A 25,171-nucleotide genomic window follows, 5' to 3' on the forward strand; every position below is an offset into this window, starting at 1 on the left:
CCACACTTTTGCCAGAGTAATCTATGCAGAATACAGTTTTGACCAAATCACACTTCTGCTTAAAATCCTTCAAATGTTCCTCATGGCCTGCAACAGTGGATCTCAGACCAGGATTCCTAGGATCATCTGGTGGTAATAGTAGCATGTTTATGTCCAAATCCCCATTTATCTGTTTCATATATGAATTAAATATTGGTCTTTAACAAAAGTTTGTGTTTAAAAAATAGTTTCTCTGCCTAAAGAAGGCCCGAAAACCACTGATGAACAGAATACAATCCCAAGCCTTTAGTATGTCATTGATAATCAGATCAAGTCCCTGCTTCTCTCTCCAGTCTCTGTTCTCTGCTCTGATATCATCTGGTTTCCATCTGTCATGGATTTGAATTATGTCCCCCCAAAAATGTGTGTGTCAGCTTGGCTGGGTCATGATTCCCAGTATTGTATGATTGTGTAATCTGATGTGATTTCCTTACGTGTTGTAAACTCTATCACTATGATGAGGTTATATGTGATTTCCTTATGTGTTGTAAACTCTATCAGTATGGTGAGGTTATACTGATGAGGTCTACAAGATTTGATAGTGTCTTAAGGCAATCTCTTTTGTGATATAAAAGAGAGAAGTGAGCAGAGACACACGGGAACCTCATACCACCAGGAAAGCAGTGCTGGGAGCAGAACGCATCCTTTGGACCTGAGAGAAGCTCCCATACCAAGGGAAGATTGATAACATGGACCTTCCTCCAGAGCTGATGTAGAAAGCATTCCCCTGGAGCTGATGCCCTGAATTTGGACTTGTAGCCTACTGGACTGTGAGAGAATGAACTTCTCTTTGTTAAAGCCATCCACTTGTGGTATTTCTGTTACAGCAGCACTAGATGACTAAGACACCATCTCTCCAAACTATTTGGGATTCCCAGGATGTAACATGTTCTGTTGGAGTTCCAAGCCTTCATAAAAGCAGTTCCTTCTTCCTAAACTGTCCTTTCCTCTCTGGTCTGCTTGTGGAACTTCTACTCATCCTTTACGCATTCCTTCAGCTCTCATTTCCATAGGAAGCTGATTTATTTCTCCTTTCTCCTTCTCCAAGACAGAGCGAAGTCTTCCCTACCCAAAACTCCAATTGCACTTTGCCCACACAGCAAGCAGCATAATTATTCTACTGTTTTTGAACTTCTTTATTTTATTTTACTTGCTGCTCTCCCTTCCTAGACTATGAGATTCTTGAGGGTCAGAGATTTTGTCTTGTTCTATTTTGCATGCCCAGCACTCAGCCCGGAGTGAATAGGAATCCAAAGATTCTTGACTGTATTAATAGTTATCTGTCACTACATAACAAATTACCCCCAAAATTAGCAGCTTAAAACATCATTTATTATCTTACAGTTTCTGTGGATCAGGAATCAGACTTGGCCCAGTTAGGTCATCTAGTTCAGGATCTCTCACAAGGCTGCAAATACGGTGTCATCCAGGGCTGGGGTCTCACCTCAGGGCTGGATTGGGAAGGCTGGCCTTCCAAACTCACTCCCATGGTTGTTGGCAGGATTCACTTCCTCCAGGTTGTTGGCCCAAGAGCCTCACTTCCTCACTGGTGTTTGGCTGAATACTGTCCTCCGTCATGAGCCTTTCTATTTTGCTGCATCAGAACAAGCACTTGAGAAAAGAAAGAGGAATACAGAGAGAGGGAGAGCCAGCAAGACAGAAGTCACACTTGGAGAGCCTAATCTCAGAAGTGACATCACGTTACTTTTGCCGTATTCTATTCATTAAAAGCAATGACTAGGTCTAGCCCATTCTCAAGGGAAAGATTTTAACATAAGGACACGAATACCAGGAGGCGTGGGTCATTGGGAGCCATTTCGGAATGCTGCCTGCCACAACTGTATACCGTGCATACAAGATTCCACAACTGTGTACCTTATACCCCAGGCCTGGCTTGATATTAAAATATCCCTTGCCATTGAGTCAATTCTGACTCATAGCGACCCTATAGGACAGAGTAGAACTGCTCCATAGGGTTTCCAAGGAGCAGCTGGTAGATTTGAACTGCTGACTTTTTGGTTAGCAGCCAAGCTCTTAACCACTGGGCCACCAGGGCTCTAGCTTGATACTAATTATGTAAAATAAATATGAAAAGGTAATAGTAGTGTTAGAAGTAGCAGTAATGGTGATGATGATGAGAACAGTGTAAGAGTTCCATTTATAACAGTTCAAAGTGTATAAAGTACTTTATTAGAGGCTGTTTCTAACAAGTTGGACTTTTGACAGAACACCTTGCCTCAACCTCACCAACCTTGACCGAAACAGAAAACCACGATAAAGCTGACACACACAGTGCTTCCTAAACCTGTCGTCTGGCTGAAACTGCGATAGTTTAGTTCCTCGTTTCGCTTTGCATGTGGACAGGCTGTAAGGAAGCTCTCACAAAGGACCCTCTGGGAGTGACTTGGGGCTTCAGAGAGGCTAAAGTAGAAAGGGCTAGAGTTCTGTTTGCCACAGATAAAATTTAAAGTGACAGACACGTGTTTAGCTTTATGAATCGTTGATGACATTGGCACGCTCTGCATCCGGAATTACACATTTTATGGTCAAGTAAGATATGTAGTTGTTTTGAGTTATTAAATATTAGTTATTAAATATTTACTGTTTATCAGGGTTGTTTTTTCATGCAAACTAATTATGCACAAGGCCTTTCATTGCCAAAAATTATATGCTGGTAAAACTAATTAGCATCACAATATCTGCCCCTCATGTAAATAGGGTTAGGGAAGATCAGGATAAATATTTAATTGTAATCTGTTTTTAAGCCTTCCCTCATTATACATCAGCTCTATCCAGGGGCCTTTGGATCACATTCACAGAAAACAGAACCAGAACTTGTCACTATGGCAAAGCACAAGTGGGACCGAGCAGAGTTTCCATTTGTACCTGCACTTCGCCAGTGGCCAAAGCTCTGGAATCGAGGGTCAAAGCTGTTTTGGCACAATCACTTTAACCCTTTAACTCCTCCCTCCCTAATGAGTCCCTCACAGGCCCCATCTGCGGAAGCCCGGTGTGGTCTTCCATCTCATTTACTGTTTCATTCCTGGAATTAAGGAGAGTAATCCCCCAAGATTTGGCCTCCTAAATAACCCCCTTTTCATGACTTCTTACTCGTGTAATAAATTACTTTCACCCTCTTTTTTTTTAGACTTTGAATATACAGAACTAACAACTGTGATAGTTAAGATTGTGTGTCCACTTGGCTGGGCCATAGTTCTCAGTGTTTGTATGTGATCACCCCCATGATGGGATCTGCTGTGAGTAGCCAGTCAGTTGAAAGGGATTTTCCTTGGGGGCATAGCCTGCATCCGAATATAAGTGAATGTTCTGGCTTTTGCCCTCTCTGGATCCTGCAGCTGCCTCCTGTTCTTCTGACCTCCAGTTCTTGGGACTTGAGCTAGCAGCTTACCTGCCATTCTTGGGATCCATCGATCTTCATAGCCTGTGAGCAAAAGCCCTGCTCTCCAACCTGCCAATCTTGGGTTTGGCCGCCCAGGTGGCTATGGAGATCAAGAGAAGCCTCTATCCTGATCCACAGACTTGTGATGTTCCAGCCTCTCCAATCACATGCGCTGTTTCCTTGATATAAATCTCTCTATAGATGTATATATTTATATGCTTTGACTGGTTTTGCTTCTCTGGAGAACCGAGTCTAAGACAACAACAATATTTAGTTTTAAGAAAACCCCAGATGAAGCAATTATAATAATATTCAGTCTTTCTGGCCATGTCCTAACTGTATTAAAATACAATGAAAAAAGGAAACTTGCACTAATGTTTGCACCTATTTTTTGAGGACAGATTCAAACAAGAAGTAAAAAAAAAAAAAAAGAGAGAAAGAATGCAAAGAAATGCATTGATTTATTTATTCCCTCACTCCAGAAGTGTATTTTTTATTGTGCTAGATGTCGAGGGTTCCGACTCATAGTTGCTATGAGTCCAAACTGACTTAACGGCACCTGACAACAACAGGTGTTGAGGGCAGTAAAATAACGACAAATTCTAAGTTGAGTACTTCTGATTTTGGTTTTTGTCCCTCACTCATGTCATTTTTAGATGGCTTCCCATCCAGAGCAACTCTCCCAGGTCACTAAAACGATGTACTTCCCTCTGGGCCACTGGGGTTACTCTATCCCTAGGAGTTGACCCACATCAGCTGAAGGAAGTAGAGATCTGATGTAATGTTCTCGGTAATTCGGGCAAAACAAGCCCTGTCCGACTGAAAAAATTATCTTGACTCATGATCGGCCTTCATTAAATTCATGAAATAATTTCTCAGTTTTTCATCCACTTGGTTGGCTCTAAGCTTTACTGTAAAGAGTTAATATCGAACATTCTATTTACTTTTTAAGTCAACTCCCCCCACCACCACCACCAAAGAAAAGCAAACAAACAAACCAAACCCACTGCAGTGGAGTTGATCCCACTCATAGTGGCCCTATAGTGTAGAGTAAAACCGCCCTATAGGGTTTCCAAGGCTATAATCTTTATGGAAGCAGACTGCCACATCTTTCTTCCACATGGCGGCTGGTGGGTTGCGACCAATGACCTTTCGGTTAGCAGCTGAGTGCTTTAACCACTGCACCACCAGGGTTCTTCTAAATCAACTTCAGTGCATATGAAAAGTTACCATCATAAAATAAAAGCCTCCATATCTCTGTGTGTGTCCTTGTATATTTATCCTGTATACAAACTCTCTAGAGCTGATATTTGGGGGCAAGAGGTAGTCTGACTTCTTAAAAATCATTGCAATAGTAATAAGTCACCAGAATGCTGATTTACAATACACATGCCCCGTCCATTACGTAACAAAGTGCCACAGGCTGGCAGAGAAAAGTACCGCAAAAACAGGTTGCTTTTTCCTTGTTCAAATTTCTCTGGTGTCCTTCCTTTTAACGACCTTGGCCCGGTGTGTTTTGTTTTTTTTTCCCCCTTCATTCAGGCAGCAAGCAATGCAGGCAAAGGAGTAAAGAGAGTAGGAAATGCCAGAATCTGTCGGCCGCAGCAGAGACAAGGGCCAAAATAGAAAAATCCATTCAAAGCATGTGGGTCAGCAGTCTCTGAATTCCTGAGTTGGAGCAGCTAAGGGGAGGCAGGGGAACAAAGCAGGGCGCTCTCTGCGGCGTCGCCTGCAGCGCTCTGCGGGGCTGGTGCGCAGTGCGGCCAGACCGGCTGCCGCAGGTGCCCCTCTGACTGCGGCCGGGCGGGCTTTGTTGCTCTCCTGATGAGCGCTCATGCATTATTTCCGCTGCTTGTGTTCTCCAGCCTCGCCGGCAGCCTGCAGGGATCTGAGACGCCCGGTAACGGACCCCACCGCCTTATTAGTAGCGATGGCTCCGGGTCTGAGCCTGTCTGTTGCAGGCACCTGAACCCGGGAGGAGAAAGAAAAAAGAGCCTGGGAAACAGATCATATGAAAGCCAGGGGGGAAAAAAGGGTCTTCATTGGGATTCCTGGTCTTTTCCAAATTCAGAAGGAAAGACGCTGCATTTTATGTGCGCTCCTGGCTTGATTCAGGCAGCAAATGCTACCTTCAGCCTGTGTCGTGAACATGAGAATTCTGAGGCCTTGGTTCTGTTCATTTGAAACTTCACTGCAGTGATGTTTCAGCTTCCAAGTCAAAGGCTCAGAAATCTGTGCTCCTGGGATTGTTTGCACAGGACCCTCTTTGTTGTTTGATTAAGGAGAAACCACCTGTATAATTAGGAGAAACACCATTAACACACCTTGCTGAGCACAACCCCACACAATGTTCAAAGAAGTAGGAAAATACAGGGGTGCCCTCAGAGGAAGGGAAGGTGGCCTCCACTGTACTCATCAGCATTCAGCGCACTGACTTCCCACCTGGTAATCACTCCCTTGAAGGAGCCCTATTGGGGTAATGGATAAGTTCTTGGCTGCTAACTGAAAGGTTGGTAGCTGAACCCACCCAGGGAGAAAAGCCTGGCCATCTGCTTCTATAAAGATTAAACCAAAACCAAATCCACTGTTGTCCAGGCTATTCTGACTCATGGCAACCCTATAAGACAGAACTGCCCCATAGGGTTTCCCAGGCTGTAATCTTTGTGGAAGAAGACTGCCACATCTTTCTCCCACAGAGCAGCCGGTGGGTTCAAATGTCAGACCTTTTGGTTAGCAGCCGGGCACTTAACCACTGAACCACCAGGGCTCCTTCAGTACAGATTACAACCTAGAAAAATCTATGGGGCAGTTCTACTCCGTTACATGGGGTCAATATGAGTCGGAAGTGACTCAACGGCACCCAACAACAACCATCCCTCCTTGTTCCTGGCCAGCAGATTTTCCTAGTTCCTATGGCTGCTCTGCTGGAGCTCCAGTGGCACTGTGGTTAAGAGCTCAGCTGCTAACCAAAAGGTGGGGAGTCTGAATCCACCAGCTGCTCCTTGGAAACCCTATGAGGCAGCTCTACTCTGTCCTACAGGGTCGCTCTGAGTTGGAATCAACTCGACGGCAATGGGTTTGGTTTTACGGCTGCTTGCAAACTTCCACCTTCCCCTCGGCATTACCATCTCATCATTTAAAAACAATAAACTTCCCTGACTAACAAGAAGTGAAAGCTGCTTCTATGTCATATCCACTCTCAATCTCCCAGCTCATACACAGCACACCCATTTCTTCTGATTTCCTTTCCATCTCATAGGAAAGAGAATGCAGAAGGAAACACACGTGGCACACCTACCGGGTGCCGCCATAGGAGTTATTCCCACCCCTCCCACTTCTGTGAGATAGAAGCTTTGTTACCGTGCTGTCAAGCTAAGCGTACGAAGTTTGTTCTAGAATAGTGAAGCTGCTAAAAAGTCAGTCCAGGAGCAATGGAAAGACTTTCAAAATAACTCCAGTTGTTTTCTATTTCTTGACACCAGAATGCGGATACAACGTTCTCAACACCATTTCTTCGTGTTTGTTTCCATATTTACCATCCTGCCTCTGCTCTCGGTGTTTTGTTCTGCTGTATATTGGGTCACTATGAGTTGGAACGGACTCAATGGCTCCTGACAACCACCACCAAGCCCTTGCTCTCGCTGGTGGGTTGTGGCAGAAACAGCCACACCACCAGGTTCCCAGGGCCTGTCTCCAGCCTTTTGACCTCACCACACGTTCACAAAAGACCTAGAAGTCCTGGAGCAAAGTGGAATCTTCATTGGAGGGCTGGAGAAGGGGAAGAGACTGAGAGGACCAACCAGAAATGGCCTCAGCAGGGAGGTGAAGGGAAAGGCTGCTCTCAGCTGTAAGCTAATTCATTTACACGTTCCCCTTTGACAGAAAGAAGTTCAGGAAGTTAGTCAAGATCCCAAACGCAAGAGTAGCCAAACTACTGTGACTCTAAAAGTCCTCTCTGTGTAGGTTCAAACCATTTTATCCTTGAAATTCCTTTCTTAAGCTGCTCTCAAAATGTACCTCAGCCTGAAACCTCCCCTGTGCTCATCCCTGAGGCACCTGTACCCTTCTGTCAGTTAGAAAAGTTATCCCTCTGGATGGGAGGAAATGGAAACAGGCACCCTCCCTCTGGACCGGCAATGTATGAGAGGAGTATATCTCTCTCTCTGTATACCTATATATCTATATCTATATATATACACAGTATACAGTATATACATATATATTTATATTGTGTTGTTGTGTCTATTCGATGGTGTCAATTCTGACTCATAGCAACCCTATAGGACAGAGTAGAACTGCCCCATAGGGTTACCTAGGCTATAGTCTTTATGGCAGCAGATCACTAGGTCTTTTCTCTCACAGAGCCTCTGGTGGGCTCGAACCATCAACCTTTCAGTCAGCAGCTGAGCACTTAACTACAGTGCCACCAGGGCTTCATCTATCTATCTATCTATCCATCTATCCATCTATCTATACACATACATACATACATATAAAACCAAAAAACCAAACCCATTGCCTTCTAGTCGATTCTGACTCATAGTGACCCTATGTAGGATGGAGTAGAACTAACTGCCCCATAGGATTTCAAGGAGTGGCTGGTGGCTTCGAACTGCCCAGCGTTTAGTTAGCAGCCAAGCTCTAAACCACTGTGCCACCAGGGCTCCCCATATATATATATATATGAGAAGTTGGTATATTTACTAATTTACACTCATGTTTTATGAAGAAAAATATTTCAGGAACAAGCAGCTTTTTATCCGGTCAGCTTTGTGCAGGGCAATGTTGACCTGTTCTGCACATAAAACAGACTTCCAACCTTCTAACGTAACAGAACCGTCTTGTCTATTTTCATAAGTTTTCCATTGTTCAAACAAAACATTTTAAATTCTTTTAATAGTTTTCTTTACATTGTGTTACTTTTTATATTTAGCATTGCATTTAAAGCATTTCCACATTGTTACAATATTATCATAATAATATATTTCCATATTATTGTAAAGTTACCATAATCATTAACAGACAGCACAGTATTCTGTGGAATAGATGAATCAATACGATTTCTAACAGTTCCTCTACTGTTTTGCTTTTGCATCCTGTAAACAACTCCATGAAACATTTTTTTTTGTCAAATATTTCTTTTCATATTTAGATTTATTATGTTAGGATGCAATCCCAGATAAGTAATTGTTGAATCAAAGGATATCTTTACTCAATTGCCACCTAAAAGATTGTACCAATCCATACTCCCATAAGTGGATGAGAAGTCTCTTCACAGAAGTCTCATCTGCATTGAATATTATCATTTAAAAAGTTCTGCCACATGGTAAGTAAAAAAGCAGTTCTTCATGGTTTGATTTTCATTTATGCAACACACGTATATTTTCTTGAATGTTTGTACCTGTAGTAGTTTCACTTCATGTAAAATCTGTGCCTACTCTCTATCCCAGGTATTTATTGGGATATTTTTTAAAAATAAAAGCTCTGTATTTTTGTTAGCTCCTTCATTCTGCCCATGTATTTCCTCATCTATCTATCTATCTGCCCCTCCGGAAGTCTCCGCAAAGATCCCTGGGCTAAAGTAAGCTTACTTTCCCCTTGCTCCTACATACGGTGTATAAATCTCTGCTGTGGCATTTATCACTGGAAATCAAGATCAATTACTCCTCCAGGACAGTGATCCCTCTCCTTTCCTCCTGGCATCTTGGCATGAGGAGCCTGATGGGACTGAGCAGCAGTCTAGAAGCAATCCACCTCTGAGTTCAAGGGTCTCTAGACTAACGACCTAGGGTTTCAGGCATGGAACACTCATTCCCCAAGTGGGGTCACCCTTACCTCCAACACTTTAGTTCCCAGACCTCTAGTCAGCTGTTGAGTTTTTAAGTCTTACATAGCACACCCACTTCTCTGAATCTTTTATTTCCTCCTTCTTTCATCTGTTAAGGCAGTTCTAGCATTTTACCTTCACTTAGTATGAACCATCACTTTCTGCAAGCATCCAAGAGCCATCAGAGCAGTGCGTTCATGCCAGATCCCCTGGTCCTTGCTAAGGTGCTAGAGCTGCATTACAGGAGATTCCCATGTCAATAAATGTTCCCTTCTCCTATTTAATGATTTAGCATCGTCAGAATCCAATCCTACATATATTCTCCTGGATCCCACTGATATATGTTGGCTAGATCCTGTAGCTCCTTCTATAAAGTCCCATACCTCACTTCCCTAGTTGGGTTATGCTACGCTTTGATTCTAGTTATTAGTCTATACTGGCAGGGAGGAGAGATGAGGATGGATTCTGAGTATATGTGATGGTGCATGTCTTGTAAGGCAGAGAACACTGTATGGCCTTCAAGAAAGGCAGGAGTACCAAAACCAAACCCATTGCCATCAAGTTGATTTAGACTCACAATGACCCTACAGAACAGAGTAGAACTGCCCCATAGGGTTTCCAAGGAGCAGCTAATGGATTTGAGCTGCTGACCTTTTGGTTAGCAGCCTGAGCTCTTAACTGTTGGGCCACAAGGGAGGAGTGATTGCATTTAACTGGACAAGTGGGCCACTTCTGCAGGCTCTGATGGTAAGAGGGTATTTAGGTATCCAAGATTTTCAAGCTCATTGAAAGATGTCCGCACTCTAACTTACAGGGTCCCACTCTTGAAATCGGAGCATTGGCCTTGGCATAGCAAACTTGCTAAAGTTGAGAATTCAATCTTCTCTGGGACTTCATCACAATAATAATTAAACCGTGCCTCCTATTCTCAGCTTTTTCTGCCCTCCAGCTAGAGAAGAAGATAATTTCTATATTTTGCTAAGAGCCCTCCGATTTTCACACTTGCCTTTTGTTGTCTAATGCAGTTAAACGTAGAGTTTCTCCGTCTTGGCATTACAGACATTTGGGGCCGTAGATATCTCTGTTATAGGGGACTGGCCGGTGCACTGTAGGATGTTCAGCAGTATCACTGGCCTGTACTCACTAGATTTATGTAACACTCCCCCCTCTCTCCCCATTTTGACAACCAAAATACCTCCAGACATTGTCAGATGTCACCTGGGGAGCAAAATCAGCCCAGATTGACAACCATTGCTTTAATGCATCAATAACCTTCGGCAAGAACCACTGGATTCCAGAGTCCTTATAATTACTACTTCCCCCAAACCTCTAAAACGCTTGAGATATTGCACCTGCCAGCAGGTTCCTTTCAACCCCTACCCCTGCCCGGTTCACCACCAGAGGAAGTTTTAACAGTTGCACCACCGCTATGAACCATGGGTGATAGGTCCTCCTAGCTGACCTGCTGCTTTTTCAGACTGCTCTTAGCAACAACTGTTATGGGTCAAGTTCCCCCCAAAACAGACTGCGATGCACTGGATTTACCCGCAGAAGGCATATTGGAGAGTGTAGTTGGGAACAGCTCCCGTAAGGAATTGTGGGAAGCAGGATTTTGTAGAAGAAGAAGCCACAGTGCAACGTAGTTGGCAACAGAGACTTCAGTTATCTTACAGACAGCTTTGAAGCTAGGATAGCCCTTGATCAACCAAAGTCAAAACTAAAACCAAATGCATTGCCATTGTGTTGATTTCAATGCACAAATAAAGACTAAAAGACTGGATTTTTGTATTCCTGCATTGACCAACCGCTGGATGCAGGCTGCTGAAGGAAGAGCAAAATCTTGGGCAAAGCAGTTCCCATTAGCTGAGACAATGCCCAGAGAGGAACACAGCTGTGAGCCTTCAACAGCCAATACCTTCGGCAGCTGGAGGGAGGAGTGCCACCCTGGTCCAGGAGGGGGATCTGGGCAGCACACCATAGCATCCATCACTATGTGCATATAATTATATAAAACATATTAAAACAAAATCACATTGCATTCAAATTACTCTTCTTTCTGTCTTCCTCACTAGACTCTTTGCTCCTGGAAGACAGGGACCATGTTTTACTTTTCTCATCTCCTCAAAAATTAAAATAATCTTCTTCCCTTGGGCTGTGGGGACCGTGGTCTCGGGGAACATCTACCTCAATTGGCATAACTTGCTTTATAAAGAAAATGTTCTACATTTTACTTTGGTGGGTAGCTCCTGGGGTCTAAAATCTTGTGAGCAACCATCTAAGATACTCCACTGGTCTGACCCCATCTGGAGCAAGAGAGAATGAAGAAAACCAAAGACACAAGGGAAGGATTACTCCAGAGGACTAGTGGACCACAAGTACTACAGCCTCCACCAGACTGAGTCCAGCACTACTAGATGGTGACCAGATACCACCATCAATTGTTCTGACAGGGATCACAGTAGAGGGTCCTGGACAGAGCTGGAGAAAACTGTAGAACAATATTCTAACTCATAAAAAAAGACCAGACTTACTGGCCTGACAGAGACTGGAAAAACGCCAAGAGTATGGCCCCCAGACAACCTTTTAGCTCAGTAATGAAGTCATTCCTGAGGTTCACCGTTCAGCCAAAGATTAGACAGGCCCATAAAACAAAGGGAGACTAAATGCGCACACCGGCCTAGGGGCGAGGACGAGAAGACAAGAGAGGACAGGAAAGCTGGTAATGGAGAACCCAAGGTAGAGAAGGGGAGAGTGTTGACGTGTCGTGGGGTTGGCAACCAATGTCACAAAACAATATATGTACTAATTGTTTAATGAGAAACTAGTTTGTTCTGTAAACCTTCATCTAAAATACAATATAAATAAATAAATAAAAAGAGAGATTAAATTAATCCTCTGCCCTCAACCAACTCAGGAGCCCTGGTAGCACAAAGGTTAAGAGCTCAGCCCCTAACCAAAAGGTTGGCAGCTCGAATCCACCCGCTGCTCCTTGGAAACTTTATGGGGCAGTTCTACTGTGTCCTATAGGGTCACTATGAGTTGGTATCGACTTGATGGCAACAAGTTTCATTTTTGATTTTCTCAACCAACTCAATTTATGTTTGTTGCAAGAATAAATGAATGAACCAAATAACAGCATGGTTTTTCAAGCAAAGTCAAACAGCTCCTTCCATATTTACCATGGCTAATTACGAAAGATGAAAAACATGTTTTCTCCTTTTGTAAAATCTCTCCTGAGCTTAAAGCCACTTCTGGCATCTTTAGTTTCCAGCTAGCACTCCATTTGGGTGCTTCTGCTAAGTCACGGCAGGGGACCAGGCCACAGTGGAAGGTCTCCTCCTGTGGCGTGCCGTGTATTTTAGTAGAGTCTCAGGACAGATTCCTTTGGCACCATATGCCAGATGCAGTTGTGAATTGGACTTCAAGGTACAGCATGAACACATTATCTAATTAATTAACATTTAAAGGGCCCTTTGAAGAAGGAACCACTGGATACATGATATGTTATGAGAATATGTAAATGATTAAACTCCAGGTCTGGGGAATTTAAAATATTTTAATAGGGACCTAAGTTTATGTCTTGTGCATATCTGTTCAATGGAGCTTTAGGTTTCGGCGATGTTATTAGCAGGTGCTGGATGTCAGCCCGTTTCCCAGGTCAGGCTGGAAACCTTGAACTACCCGAAATAAGTCCTTAAGAATGTCTTTTTATTACTTATTAAACAAACTGTTGGTCTGTTTCCTCTTACCAAAAATTCTTTTTGTAAGAAAATGGCAACATTATGATAATGAGCACTCTGTGTTCACAATGCTATGGGAGAAAGGCCCGAAAACCAATTATCACAGCACACAGAGTATTCTTTCCCTAATGTTTCCTACATATCTCCCCGCCCCCGGCCCCGTTCTGAATATGTTCTCACCAAAACAAGTCAACAGTGTAGGCAGATAATGAAAAGATACATATGAGGGAACATAATGTGAGCATTTGAAAGTTTCCAATTGCATGAGAAAACCATGCCTATTTTTGATTCTGGAAGCCCTGGTGGCACAGTGGTTAAGAGCTACGGCTGCTAACCGAAAGGTCGTCAATTCGAACCCATCAGCCGCTCCTTTGAAACCCTATGGGATAATTCTACTCTGTCCTCCAGGGTTGCTATGAGTCGGAATTGACTGGATGGCAACAGGTATTTTTAATTCTGGGACGCAGCTACTTCAGAAGCCAGCTGTCTGCTGTCTGCATTTACTCTAGTTGCGACCATGTGTTTCTTGGTTCACGACGTGGGCAGTAGAGCAAGCAGTGACCGGGGACTAAGAAACATGTGCCACTGCTTCCCCTCCCCAGTCTGGGTGGTCTTTCCAGTTGCCTTCCAGTGAACATGACTCCATGTATGTCAGGACGGAACTGTGCTCCATAGGGTTTTCAGTGGCTGATTTGGGGAGGGAAATAGCTCGTCAGGCCTTTCTTTCGAGGTGTCTCTGAAAAGACTAAAACTTCCAACCTTTTTTATGTTGCACCTGAGCACGTTACCTGTTTGCACCACCGAGGGCCTCCCTTAGTGACCTCATTTAATCTCCAGATTTTAAAATGCATATAAAAATGTTTGTTATTTTCCCACTTTGCAGGCCTGTGGCAATAAGACCTCCTGCCACCACCCATTGAACCTGTCCCTTTTAGCTCAGTACTGAAGTCCCTCCTCAGGTTCACCCTTCAGCCAAAGATTAGACAGGCCCATAAAACAAAAGGAGACTAAAGGGGTACACCAGCCCAGGGGCAAGGGCGAGAAGGCAGGAGGGGACAGGAAAGCTGGTAATGAATGGGGAACCCAAGGTTGAGAAGGGGAGAGTGTTGACATGTTGTGGGGGTGGCAACCAATGTCACAAAACAATACGTGTATTAATTGTTTAATGAGAAGCTAGTTTGCTCTGTAAGCCCTCATCTAAAATACAATTAAAAAAAAAAAAGAAATACCTGTAGAAAATGAAACTGGAGGCACGCTGAAAGGCTCTTATAATGCCCCGTTTCTGCAAAGTACCACTGGAATGTTTCTGCTAAATACCATTTGGTCTGATGGTAGATGGCGCCCAGTGAAAAATGTGAAACCCATCAAAAGGTTTCCTGTTGGAAGCGTCTAACTACGTCTAGACCCTTAGTGGGAAGTGGAAAATCAGACCAACTCTCCTATTAACTCAAAAAGAAACAAACAGTTCCCCTTTTCTTCTAGAGTAGATTCACCTCAGTTCGCTACTTGGCTTTGTCTGGGTGACTTCCGAATGAAGGAGATGTATTCGCCACTCACTTGTCCCCAGCAGTGAAGGCTGTCATAGTTAACTGTTTATCTTGAGAAAAGTGTTAATGAGTATTTTGAAATTATACACAAAAGCCACAGGTAGCTGGTGACAAGCTTCTTCGGTAGTACATAAAACAGAAAAATCATGTCCTCCTCTAAAATTAGAAAAGGTCAGGAGGCTTGGTGCTGTCATTAGCTCATTTCCAGACTCTCTGAGCTGAAGCTAACAAGCACCAGCTATATAATTAGGTCAAACAGATCATAACACTATCTTTTAGCGGAAGGAAGTTTCTAAATACAAGCATCTCAATCACCTGTTAAGCCTTTATTTCACCCTTCTGACCAGGAAAAGGAGAGAAATATCCCCAAGGCTTCTACTAATTCTGACGGAATAAAAGCGTTGCGTTGTTCTCCCTGGTTAAAAATGCCAAGTGAGATAACAATACGTCTTTGATAGAAGACGCTGATATTGATCTGGGGGTATCTGTCACCGTCAGCAGCTAACAATGACATCATAGGTGACTTTCTGTAACCAAAAACCCACGGACTTTGCTGGAAACAGGCCTCCCTGGATCCAGGGCTCTCTTCCTATCAGCAACTGGGAACCTAGGCCTCTGATGCCTTTCAGTGAGCACACCTGGAGCCCTGCCACGCTGCGCTGTAAACAACCTGTTTCCCTCCTGCTATTTCCATTGGCTGCTGTAGCATAAAAAGAACATTAAAAAGGAAAAATCTCACAAAATAAGCAATCAAAAAGAAAACAATCTTCAGGGAGAACAGTCGTTCTAAGGCTTTGCTTCTCAGGGAAAACGATATTATTTATACCTGTTGTCTTCATTTTCAGTCGATGGTACTTGTCGTTTTACAGAACATGCTCTAGCTTAAAGAAAAATAAAATACAGCCAGCTCCATTAACATACATTCCCTGGCAGGGAAATGTAAACTGGGCGGAAGGCACACTGAACTTTACAAATCCACACCATGTCCCAGGCGATGAAATTCTGACATTAATTTTTCGTTGGATTGTACCGGAGTGACATGCCTTCAGTAATATCCTTGTCCTCGAGCAAATTCGTGTCATTTATAATTGTTACTTTCATGCAGTGATTTTGAAACACTTCACCAATATTCAGTGAGCACCTTAGGTTGAATTGGAAAGCCAAATGCTTAGGGTTGAAAATATAATTATTTGAAGATATATCAAATAGATTTATACCTTACTTTCTATTTTTTTATCTGCAATGATATGTGTATTTCTTTTTAGACAAATCATAATTGGATTTATTCTGTGCTGATAATGGGAAGGTAAGAGAGTAACGAATAGAGAAGGAACAATAAGTAGCAAAGTAATAAAAACCCAAAAAACCAAGCCCACTGCTGTTGAGTCAATTCTGACTCATAGCCACCCTAAAGGACACAGTAGAACTGACCCATAGGGTTTCCAAGGAGCGGCTGGGGGATTTGAACTGCCGACCTTTTGGTTAGCAGCTGAGCTCTTAACCACTGTGCCACCAGGACAAAGTAATATTCATCTTTAAAGTCTAACCTATAGAACCCGGGAGCTAAAAACGGGTCTCAGAGGTAGTCTTCTTTATCAAACACTTGCATTTTGTAGTTGGGGACCTAAGGCACCCAAGAATTAGGCAGCGGCAGAGCAAACGCAGGTGTCCAATAGGACTCCAATTCCTGGAGACCAGGTTATCTCTAAGCTGGGAGTGCAAACAATTCTGCAGAAGTACAAATTGCCCAGAGAAATCCTCCAAGAGAAAATCCCAAGTTCCTAGAGAAGCTCGTTTCTGGCTTAGTGTGAGTTGCCATAACAGCAGAACCTGATTCACAGATTTGAATCAGTTATCTTGAGAGGCCCTCTGTAGAGCGGGGTTTCAAGACAGAGAAGGTAGGACAGTCAACTGTGTGTCACTGAGCAGGTTGTTGCTGTGGACATCCAGGTTAGATCCTGCTGGGAGACCTCTGAGAGATGACATGGAACTTGTCTAGCAACTGTCCCACTTGAGGGGAAGGAAGCTGGAATCTTTGATTGCTCTTGGTGCAAGGAGCATCACTTAAAGTCTGCCCTATGTGGGACAGACAATGACCCAAGGCAACAAGACAAGGCCAAGAGCCTGTCTCCAAGCTGCAACTGGGGCAGGCCGAGGGCTGTGGGCGGGGCTCCCTTTCTCATCTCTGGATTTCTACGCTAACAACAAGAGTAACCCATACTGAATTAGAGGGTGAGTGTGTGGGGAGACATAACCAGGGGGAAGTTTTTCAAATTCCAAAGGGTTTTTCTAAGATTAGAATGTTAAGAAGCCTAGGAATATTCAGAAGAGACAGTATTGGTATCGGTAAAAAATATATATATTTTAGTACAGAAAAGATAGGATTTAAATAAGTCTTTTAGAAGTACTATGAAAAGTTCTTAATAAAATATTATTAGTAAACTTTCTCTCTTCAAAATGCATTACAACTAGTTTTTTCAGTGATGGCAATACTACTCAAAATACCGTTGAAATCAAAACAGACCTGCTGCCGTCTCATCGGTTCCGACTCATAGTGACCTCGTCGGACAGAGTGGAACTGCCTCATAGAGTTTCCAAGAAGAGCCTGGTGGATTCAAACTGCTTATCTTTTGGTTAGCAGACGTAGCTCTTAACCACTGTGCCACCAGGGTAAAATACCATTAGTTCATTTTTATTTTTGTTGGATCATGGAGTTCAGGTACAGTAAAGTGTGGGAATACTTCTCTTTTTTCCATTTTGCTCAGTTTTGAGCTTCAAATTGGGGAAGTCCTTGGGTGAAAATACATACGTACACTTACATACATGCAGATACACGATTTTTTTTCAGTGTTGTTTTTAAGCACAAAGCAAGATGGGTTAAAGCAAAATTATATATTCGCTTATTCCAGTTAAGAAAATTGGAGAAAAATAAAAAAATAAAAGGCAGTTGAGCAAGTGGTTGTTTACAGAGGTAATTGCACAAGTAAAGTCAACTAGTCAACTGAGGCAGGCAATCCAAAAAAGAAATTACTGCAAAAAGTCCATGAAAAAGAGAGGATTATGGAAATTTAAGACCAAAAAACCAAGCCCATTGCCGTCGAGTTAATTCCAGCTCATAGCCACCCTATAGGATAGAGTAGAACTGCCCTATAGGGTTTCCAAGAAGCAGCTGGTGGATTCAAACTGCTGACCTTTTGGTTAGCAGCCTGGGCTCTTAACCACTGCACCACCAGGGCTCCATTTAAGACCAAGGCTATACTTAATTACACATTTCAAATCTTGTAGATATTTTAGCTTGAACCCTCCAATTCCCTTCAGGGCAAAGTATTGGTATTTAGTGTTCTTAATTGCTGGTTTGACCGATTTTTCTAGGAAGGAAGGCAAGCATATGAGTGCCCAGGAGGGTGGAGGTCCATGTGTGTTCCACAAGACTTGTTGTGTTCACTCCATGATCGCTCCAGCCTCATGGTTTTCAGAGTTTATCTGGTTAGAGAAATTAAGAGCAGAGACTTTCTCTATTATTCCATTTCCCCAACTTGAGAAAAACAGAGTATTATTGTTGAAAAGAGTGAGTTTTCTCATTGACTTACTGAGGAAAATATTCGTACTGTTTCTGAAGGTTTCAAAACACGTAAGAGTTTTGAGATTTTTGAGATTCATAATCAGCCAGTTGTTTTTGATTTTGTCCTTGTTCTTGTTGTTGTTGTGTCTAAAATATTTGCAAAAACTTCCTCTCCAGAAGGCACTGCAGGTCTGTGTGGGATCCCAGATTGCTCAGGTGGCTGTGGCCAGAAATACATGTGGGTTTTCAAGTATGCAGATGCAACAAGGAGAATGCCATCTTTGTTATAATTGTCCCTCTGTAAATTGAAACCTATTTCCTCTTGTCCCTATTCAGTGAAAAAGGAGGCCAGCATCAACTATATAATGTCCTTTCTTCTGCTTCCAAATGCTTATACCACCTGATCCCACTCCTCACTTCCCACAGGCCTTCCCCCCACCCCTCAAGCCAAAACCACATTGCCATCAAGTCAATTCCAACTCATAGTGACCCTATAGGACAGAGTAGAACTGCCCCATAGGGTTTCCAGGGAGTGGCTGGTGGATTCAAACTACCAACCTTTTGGTTAGCAGCCAAGCTCTTAACCACTGTGCTACCAGGGCTCCCTTTGAGCTAAAAGGAACCCCAATACAAACTTTTATTTTTCAGGGACACAATAATCCCGAGGCAAACAGGGACTAGGTCTTAGTTGAACAAAAATTTTGGTAAGCTGTTCTAACCGAACTTGTGAGTTTTCAGTATGGACTACAAGGTAGAGTTGTGAAAAAGGGAATCTTATAGTGTCTATAAGATCAGGAAAGAAAGCAAAGTTTTTTTTTAAAAAGGTAGACAATCATTAAGAGAAATTGATCAAAAGTCAACAATGGTGGCAATAAATCCACTAAACCCAGGCCAAATCCAATGTTGTCAAGTCAATTCCAGTTCATGGTGACCCCATGTGTTACAGAGCAGAACTGCTCCATAGGGTTTTCTTAGCTGTAATATTTATGGAAGTAGATCACAGGCCTCTCTTCCATGGTGCTGCTGGTTGGGGAGAACCCCTAATCTTTAGGTTAGTAGTCAAGCACAAACCATTTGCACCACCCAAGGACCTAATGAATCCATCAGAAAGGAGAAAATACAAGAAAAGGTAAAAAGAAAGAGGAGAATAACTAGAAAGCAATTTAGAGAATGGGGATGAGGATCTGAAAGTCAGGCTCCATCATGATCCACTTCATCGTGTTAAGCAAGTTACTTAACCTCTACGTGCCCAAAAGGTCAGCAGTTCAAATCCGCCGTTCCTTGGAAGCCCTGTGGGGCAGTTCTACTTTGTCCTATAGCGTTGATATGAGCCGGAATCCACTCGACAGCAAGGGGTTTGTTTTTTGTTTTTGTTTTTTATGTGTCTCAGTGTCACTACTGTCAAATGAGAAAATAATAGTACCTTACTCACTATTAAGTGGGGTGATTGTATTTAGTGAGATTATGCTGGAAAGTATTTAACAGAGTACCGGTGTTATGGATTGAATTGTGTCCCCCAAAAATGTGTCAGCTTGCCTAGGCCATGATTCCCTGTATTGTGTTATTGTCCATCATTTTGTCATCTGATGTGATTTTCCTATGTGTTGTAAATCCTACCTCTATAATGTTAATGAGGTGAGATTAGAGGCAGTTATGTTAATGAGTCAGGACTCACTCTACAAGATTAGGTTGTATCTTGAGTCAATCTCTTTTGAAACATAAAAAAGAGAAGCGAGCAGAGAGACAGGGAGACCTCATTACTACCAAGAAAGTAGTGCCAGGAGAACAGTGAGTCCTTTGGACCCAGGGTCCCTGTGCTGAGAAGCTCCTACTCCAGGGGAAGATTGATGACAAGGACTTCCCTTAGAGAGAAGAAAGCCTTCCCCTGGAGCTGACACTCTGAATTTGGACTTCTAGCCTATTAGATGGTGAGAGAATAAACTCCTGTTTGTTGAAGACATCCACCCGTGGTATTTCTGTTATAGCAGCACTGGATAACTAAGACAGCTGTTAGTTTTGCTGTTGTTGATTGTGGTTTTTGATCATGGTGATGATCTTGAAAATGATGATGTGCTGATACAAATGGGAAGTTCACCTCAAGGTCAATGTAAACAGAGTAGAAACTCAATGTGCGCCAAGTGAACAGATGGCCTGTGGGCACCCTAAACAAAATCTCAGGGGCCTGAGAATATCTGTATATGTGGTTCCTGAAACATCTTTGTGATCTTTGAAATACAAGGAGGAAAGACAGAGGTTCTAGAAGACAAAAGTGATTAAGTGCCATGTCAATAACCACAAATAAAAAAGAAGATCCTTGAAAGGCAAACTGTAGATAGGTGAATTTAAAGTAGATCCCTAGAAAGTATCTAGAGCAGGTTATGTAAATTATGGTCTATGAACATCTGAAAAGAAAGCAATGGTATCTAAGACCTAGTAAGAGTCAATAAATAAGAACAAGTGCTGATAATGTGGTTTCTTCCCTTGACTTCTAGATTACTAGCAGCAGATTACATGGAAATGTTTTAATGAGCCATTATCCGGACTTTAGTCAGTCACATAGTGTCTTTGGTGATATCCTTAGGGACTGGATAAAATTTTTGAATGAAGTATTTTGAGAAGCATTTTATCCAACCAATATATATTTTTAAATACCTGCCATGTGTTTGGCACTGTACTTGGTATTAGGAATACAAAGACGGGAAGATGTGACTCCTACCCCAGGGTAATTGCATCTTTGTCTAAGACACTAACACAGTCCGATAATCAGTAATGTGTTAAATAATCATGTCCAAGATTACTGATTAATGACTTAATGTCCATAGGGAGAAAGGTGTATATAGTCATTAGTCTGTATTCTATTTAGCATTTCTGTCAAGGACTTGATGCAAACATGGAAGATATGTGCATCAAACTTACAGATCCCAAAGTTAAGAGGAATGGCAAATACAATGGATGGTGGGATCAGAATCCAAAAAGTTGTAAATGCACTGTAGCCAAGGGCCGTATGTAACAAGCTGGAGCTGAACAAGGTTGAGTGTGAAGGACAAGTGGAGAACAGGAGAGGCCTGCAAGTGAGGTTTTACACATGTAAAATGGCTAAAATGTGGCTTGGCAACAAGTTTTTGTTATAGGCTGACAGCATCTGAGTACAGGCTCTAAAATACTGACATCTCTGGCCTACACATTAACACTGAGTAAGGAGGTGCTACCACCACCTATCTGTCAGCTTATTTTACTGCGGTAGCTTACATGATGCTATGATGCTGAAAACTATGCTACTGGTATTTTAGGTACCAGCAAGGTCAACCATGGTGGACAGGTTTCTGCGGAGCCTCCAGACTAAGACAGACTAGGAAGATAGGCCTGGCGACTTACTTCTGAAAATTATCCAATGAAAACCCCATGTGTCACAACAGACTATTGTTCTATATAGTCCTGGAAGATGAACACCCTAGTTGGAAGACAATCAAAATACACAGTGGCTGCAACAATGGACTCGGGCATACCAACAATCATGAAGATGGCTCAGGACAAATGTTTTGTTCTGTTGTACATTGAATCATCATGAGTTGGAGTCAACTTGATGGCAGCTCAGAACAACAACAACCCCTCTCTGCACTGGGCAGGCCATGTTGGGGTGGTGTGTGCAGAGCATCACATTATGGAGAGGATGTTGGATAACTGGAGGATATTTCAGATGGAAATGGCTAGTATAGTGAAATAAAATTGTAACTAGTCAGCATAACTTGACAAAGACCAAGTCATAGAAGCTTCCTAGACACGTCCAAATACCTTGATGGACTGAGTTACTGGGGCTGAGGGCTGGAGACCCTGGTCTTAGGGGACATCTAGGTCAATTGGTATAACATAGCTCCTAAAGAAAATGTTCTGCATCTTACTTTAGTGAGTAGCTTCTGGGGTCTTGAAAGCTTTCGAGTGGACATACATCAATTGGCCCATCCCATCTGGTGCAAAAGAGAATGAAGAAAACTAAAGACACAAAGAAAATATTAGTTCAAAGGGATTAATGGACCACATAGCCTCCACCAGCGTGAGCCCAGAAGAACTAGATTGTGCCTGGCTACCACCACCGACCACTCTAACAGGGGTCACAATAGAGGGTCCCCAACAGAGCAGGAGAAAAATGTAGAACAAAATTCAAATTCTTAAAAAAAAGATCAGACTTACTGGTCTGACAGAGGCTGGAGGAACCCCCGAACATGCGAACCCAGACACCCTGCTAACTCAGAACTGAAGCCACTCCCAAAGTCCACCTTTTAGCCAAAGATTAGACAGGCCTGTACAGCAAATGGAACTCTGATGGTGCAGTGGTTAAGAGCTCGGCTGCTAACCAGAAGGTTAGCAGTTCAAATTTACCAGCCTTTCCTTGGAAACCCTACAGGGCAGTTCTACTCTTTCAGTGTCCCTATGAGTTGGAATTGACTCGATGGCAACTGGTTTGGTTTTTGGTCTTTTATACAATAGACAATAACATACGTGAGGAACTTGCTTCTTAGTTCAATTAAGTATGAGACCAAATGGGCAACACTTGCCCAAAAGCAAAGAAGGTGGGAAAGGGCAAAAACAAACGGGACAAATGGACACAGGGAACCCACAGCGGAAAGGCAAAGGAGGAGAGTGTTAACACCTTGCAGGGATTGCAACCAAGGTCAAAAAACAATTAGTGTATACATTTTTGAATGAGAAACTAATTTGTGCTGTAAACTTTCACCTAACACACAATAATAATAAAAAAAAAAAAAAAAAAACTATAACAAGTGAGAAGTGAAACTTATAATATTTAACCTAATAATAAGAAAACTCACGTGGAAGTTCTGCAGCATATATTTTACGTGGCTCCAAGGTATAAAACTAAGACCAATGCCTGGGAACTCTCGGCATTTAGATTCCAGCTGGAGATAAAATAAAACAAAAGCAAAAACCAAACAACTACAGCCACAACAAAAACCTCAGGGCAACACTGGTTCTCTAAAAATGGAAATGGACTGTTAACAGAGCAACTGAATGATAATGCAGGGATTAAGATAAGGATCTTCAATAACTAGCGTGGTATTGTTTGGAGTATATCTATATTTCAGAGCCTAGGGAGTCCCTTTGTGGTGCAAATAGTTAAGGTCTCAGCTGCAAATGAAAAAGTTGGAGGTTCTAGTCCACCTAGAAGCACCTTGGAAGAAAGACCCGGTGATCTGGTGATCTACTTCTGAAATCAGTCAGTTATTGAGAAGCTCGTGGAGCACAGTTCTACTCTGACACAGATGCGGTCTCCATGAGTCAGAATTGACTCTATGGCGACTGATACTGAAGCTTAGAGTAGAACTGAGGTTATTTGATTCTCCTTTGTCTAGACAGATGTCTGACCTGAGCCTTGTGGGCATATTGTCTATCCTGATTCCCAGTTCTACCCATCCATCCTCTTACTTGAGGCACAATACCTTTTTTACACTGCCGTTATTTGGTGTCATCAAGTCAAATTTTCAATTCATAGCAAACCCATGTGACAGAGTAGAATTGCCCCCTAGGGTTTTCTAGGCTGTAACATTTATTAGAACAGATTGCCAGGTCTTTCTCCTTTGGAGCTGCTGGGTGGTTGGAATCACCAACCCTTTTGTTCAGCAGCCAAGCACTGAACTGTTGAGCTACCAGGGCTCCTTTACCACCCATACCCTCAAAGGCAGAATGGAATGTCATTTCTTGCCCTCTCCTCACAAAATAAACTTTTAAAAGAATTCTTTTATTGACTTATAATAAGCCTTAAAACCCTCACATACAGCAGAAAATCCAAATCAATAGCATTATTTTAAGCTCCTGGAAGTGTCTGATAAAATAACATAAAATAATCAGATTATCTTCCTGATGCTGGTTATCACAGACCCAGTCTAGCCTAAAGAATTCACAACTTGTTCTTTACAACTCTTTTTCAGGGTGAGTTATTTAGAGCTTCACTGCTAGAGGTTGGCCAATTTCCTGTGATGCTACAGAGCCATGCAGAGTATTAAAGGTATCCTATATCAAGGATTTCATTTTACTTAGATCCACAATCAATACCCATGGAAGCCGCAGTCAAGAAATCAAACGATGCATTGCATTGGGCCAATCTGCTGCAAAAGACCTCTTAAAAGGGTTAAAAAGCAAAGACATTACTTGGAGGACTAAAGTGTGCCTGACCCAAGCCATGGTGTTTTCAATCGCCTCATATGCATGCAAAAGCTGGACAATGAATATGGAAGACCAAAGAATAACTGATACATTTGAATTATGGTGTTGGCGAAGAATACTGAATATACCATGGACTGCCAGAAAAATGAACAATTCTGCCTTGAAATTGCTCCTTGGAGGTACTCGTTGGAAGTGAGGATGGCGAGTCTTTGTCTCATGTACTTTGGATGTGTTATCAGGAGGGACCAGTCCCTGGGGAAGGACATCATGCTTGGCAAGGTAGAGGATCAGCATAAAGGAGGAAGAGCCTCAACAAGATGGATTGACACAGTGGCTGCAACAATGGGCTCAAACATAGCAACGATTGTGAGGATGGCATAGGACTGGGCAGTGTTTTCTTCTATTGTACATGGGGTCGCTATGAGTCGGAACCAACTAGACAGCACCTAAGAACACAACAAAAATGCTGCTCCTGTAGTCTCTTTACTCCTCCGGCCCCAACAGATGTTCAAAACATAGAGAGTAACATACAGCCCAATGGCCAAGAAGCAGACTGGTTTGAGCTACACTCATGTTGTATAGCCTCATTTTATTTTTTCATACTTTAAATGGATTTCTTCTTGCTTTTACCTCAGCTATCACCTACATTTTTGTTTTATGTACGTGGCCAGTTTTCCCCTCTTCAACTCACCTTTGGTAGAGGGTCAGCGAAAAACAGGAAGACCCTCAATGAGATGGATTGACACAGTGGCTGCAACCATGGGCTCAAGCATAACAAAGATGGTGAGCATGGCGCAGGACTGGGCAGTGTTTCGTTCTGTGGTGCATAGGGTCGTTATGAGTCGGAACCAACCTGATGGCACCTAACAACAACAAAAA

This window comes from Trichechus manatus, unplaced genomic scaffold (genome assembly GCF_000243295.1).
Source record: "Trichechus manatus latirostris isolate Lorelei unplaced genomic scaffold, TriManLat1.0 scaffold00102, whole genome shotgun sequence".
NCBI lineage: Eukaryota > Metazoa > Chordata > Mammalia > Sirenia > Trichechidae > Trichechus > Trichechus manatus.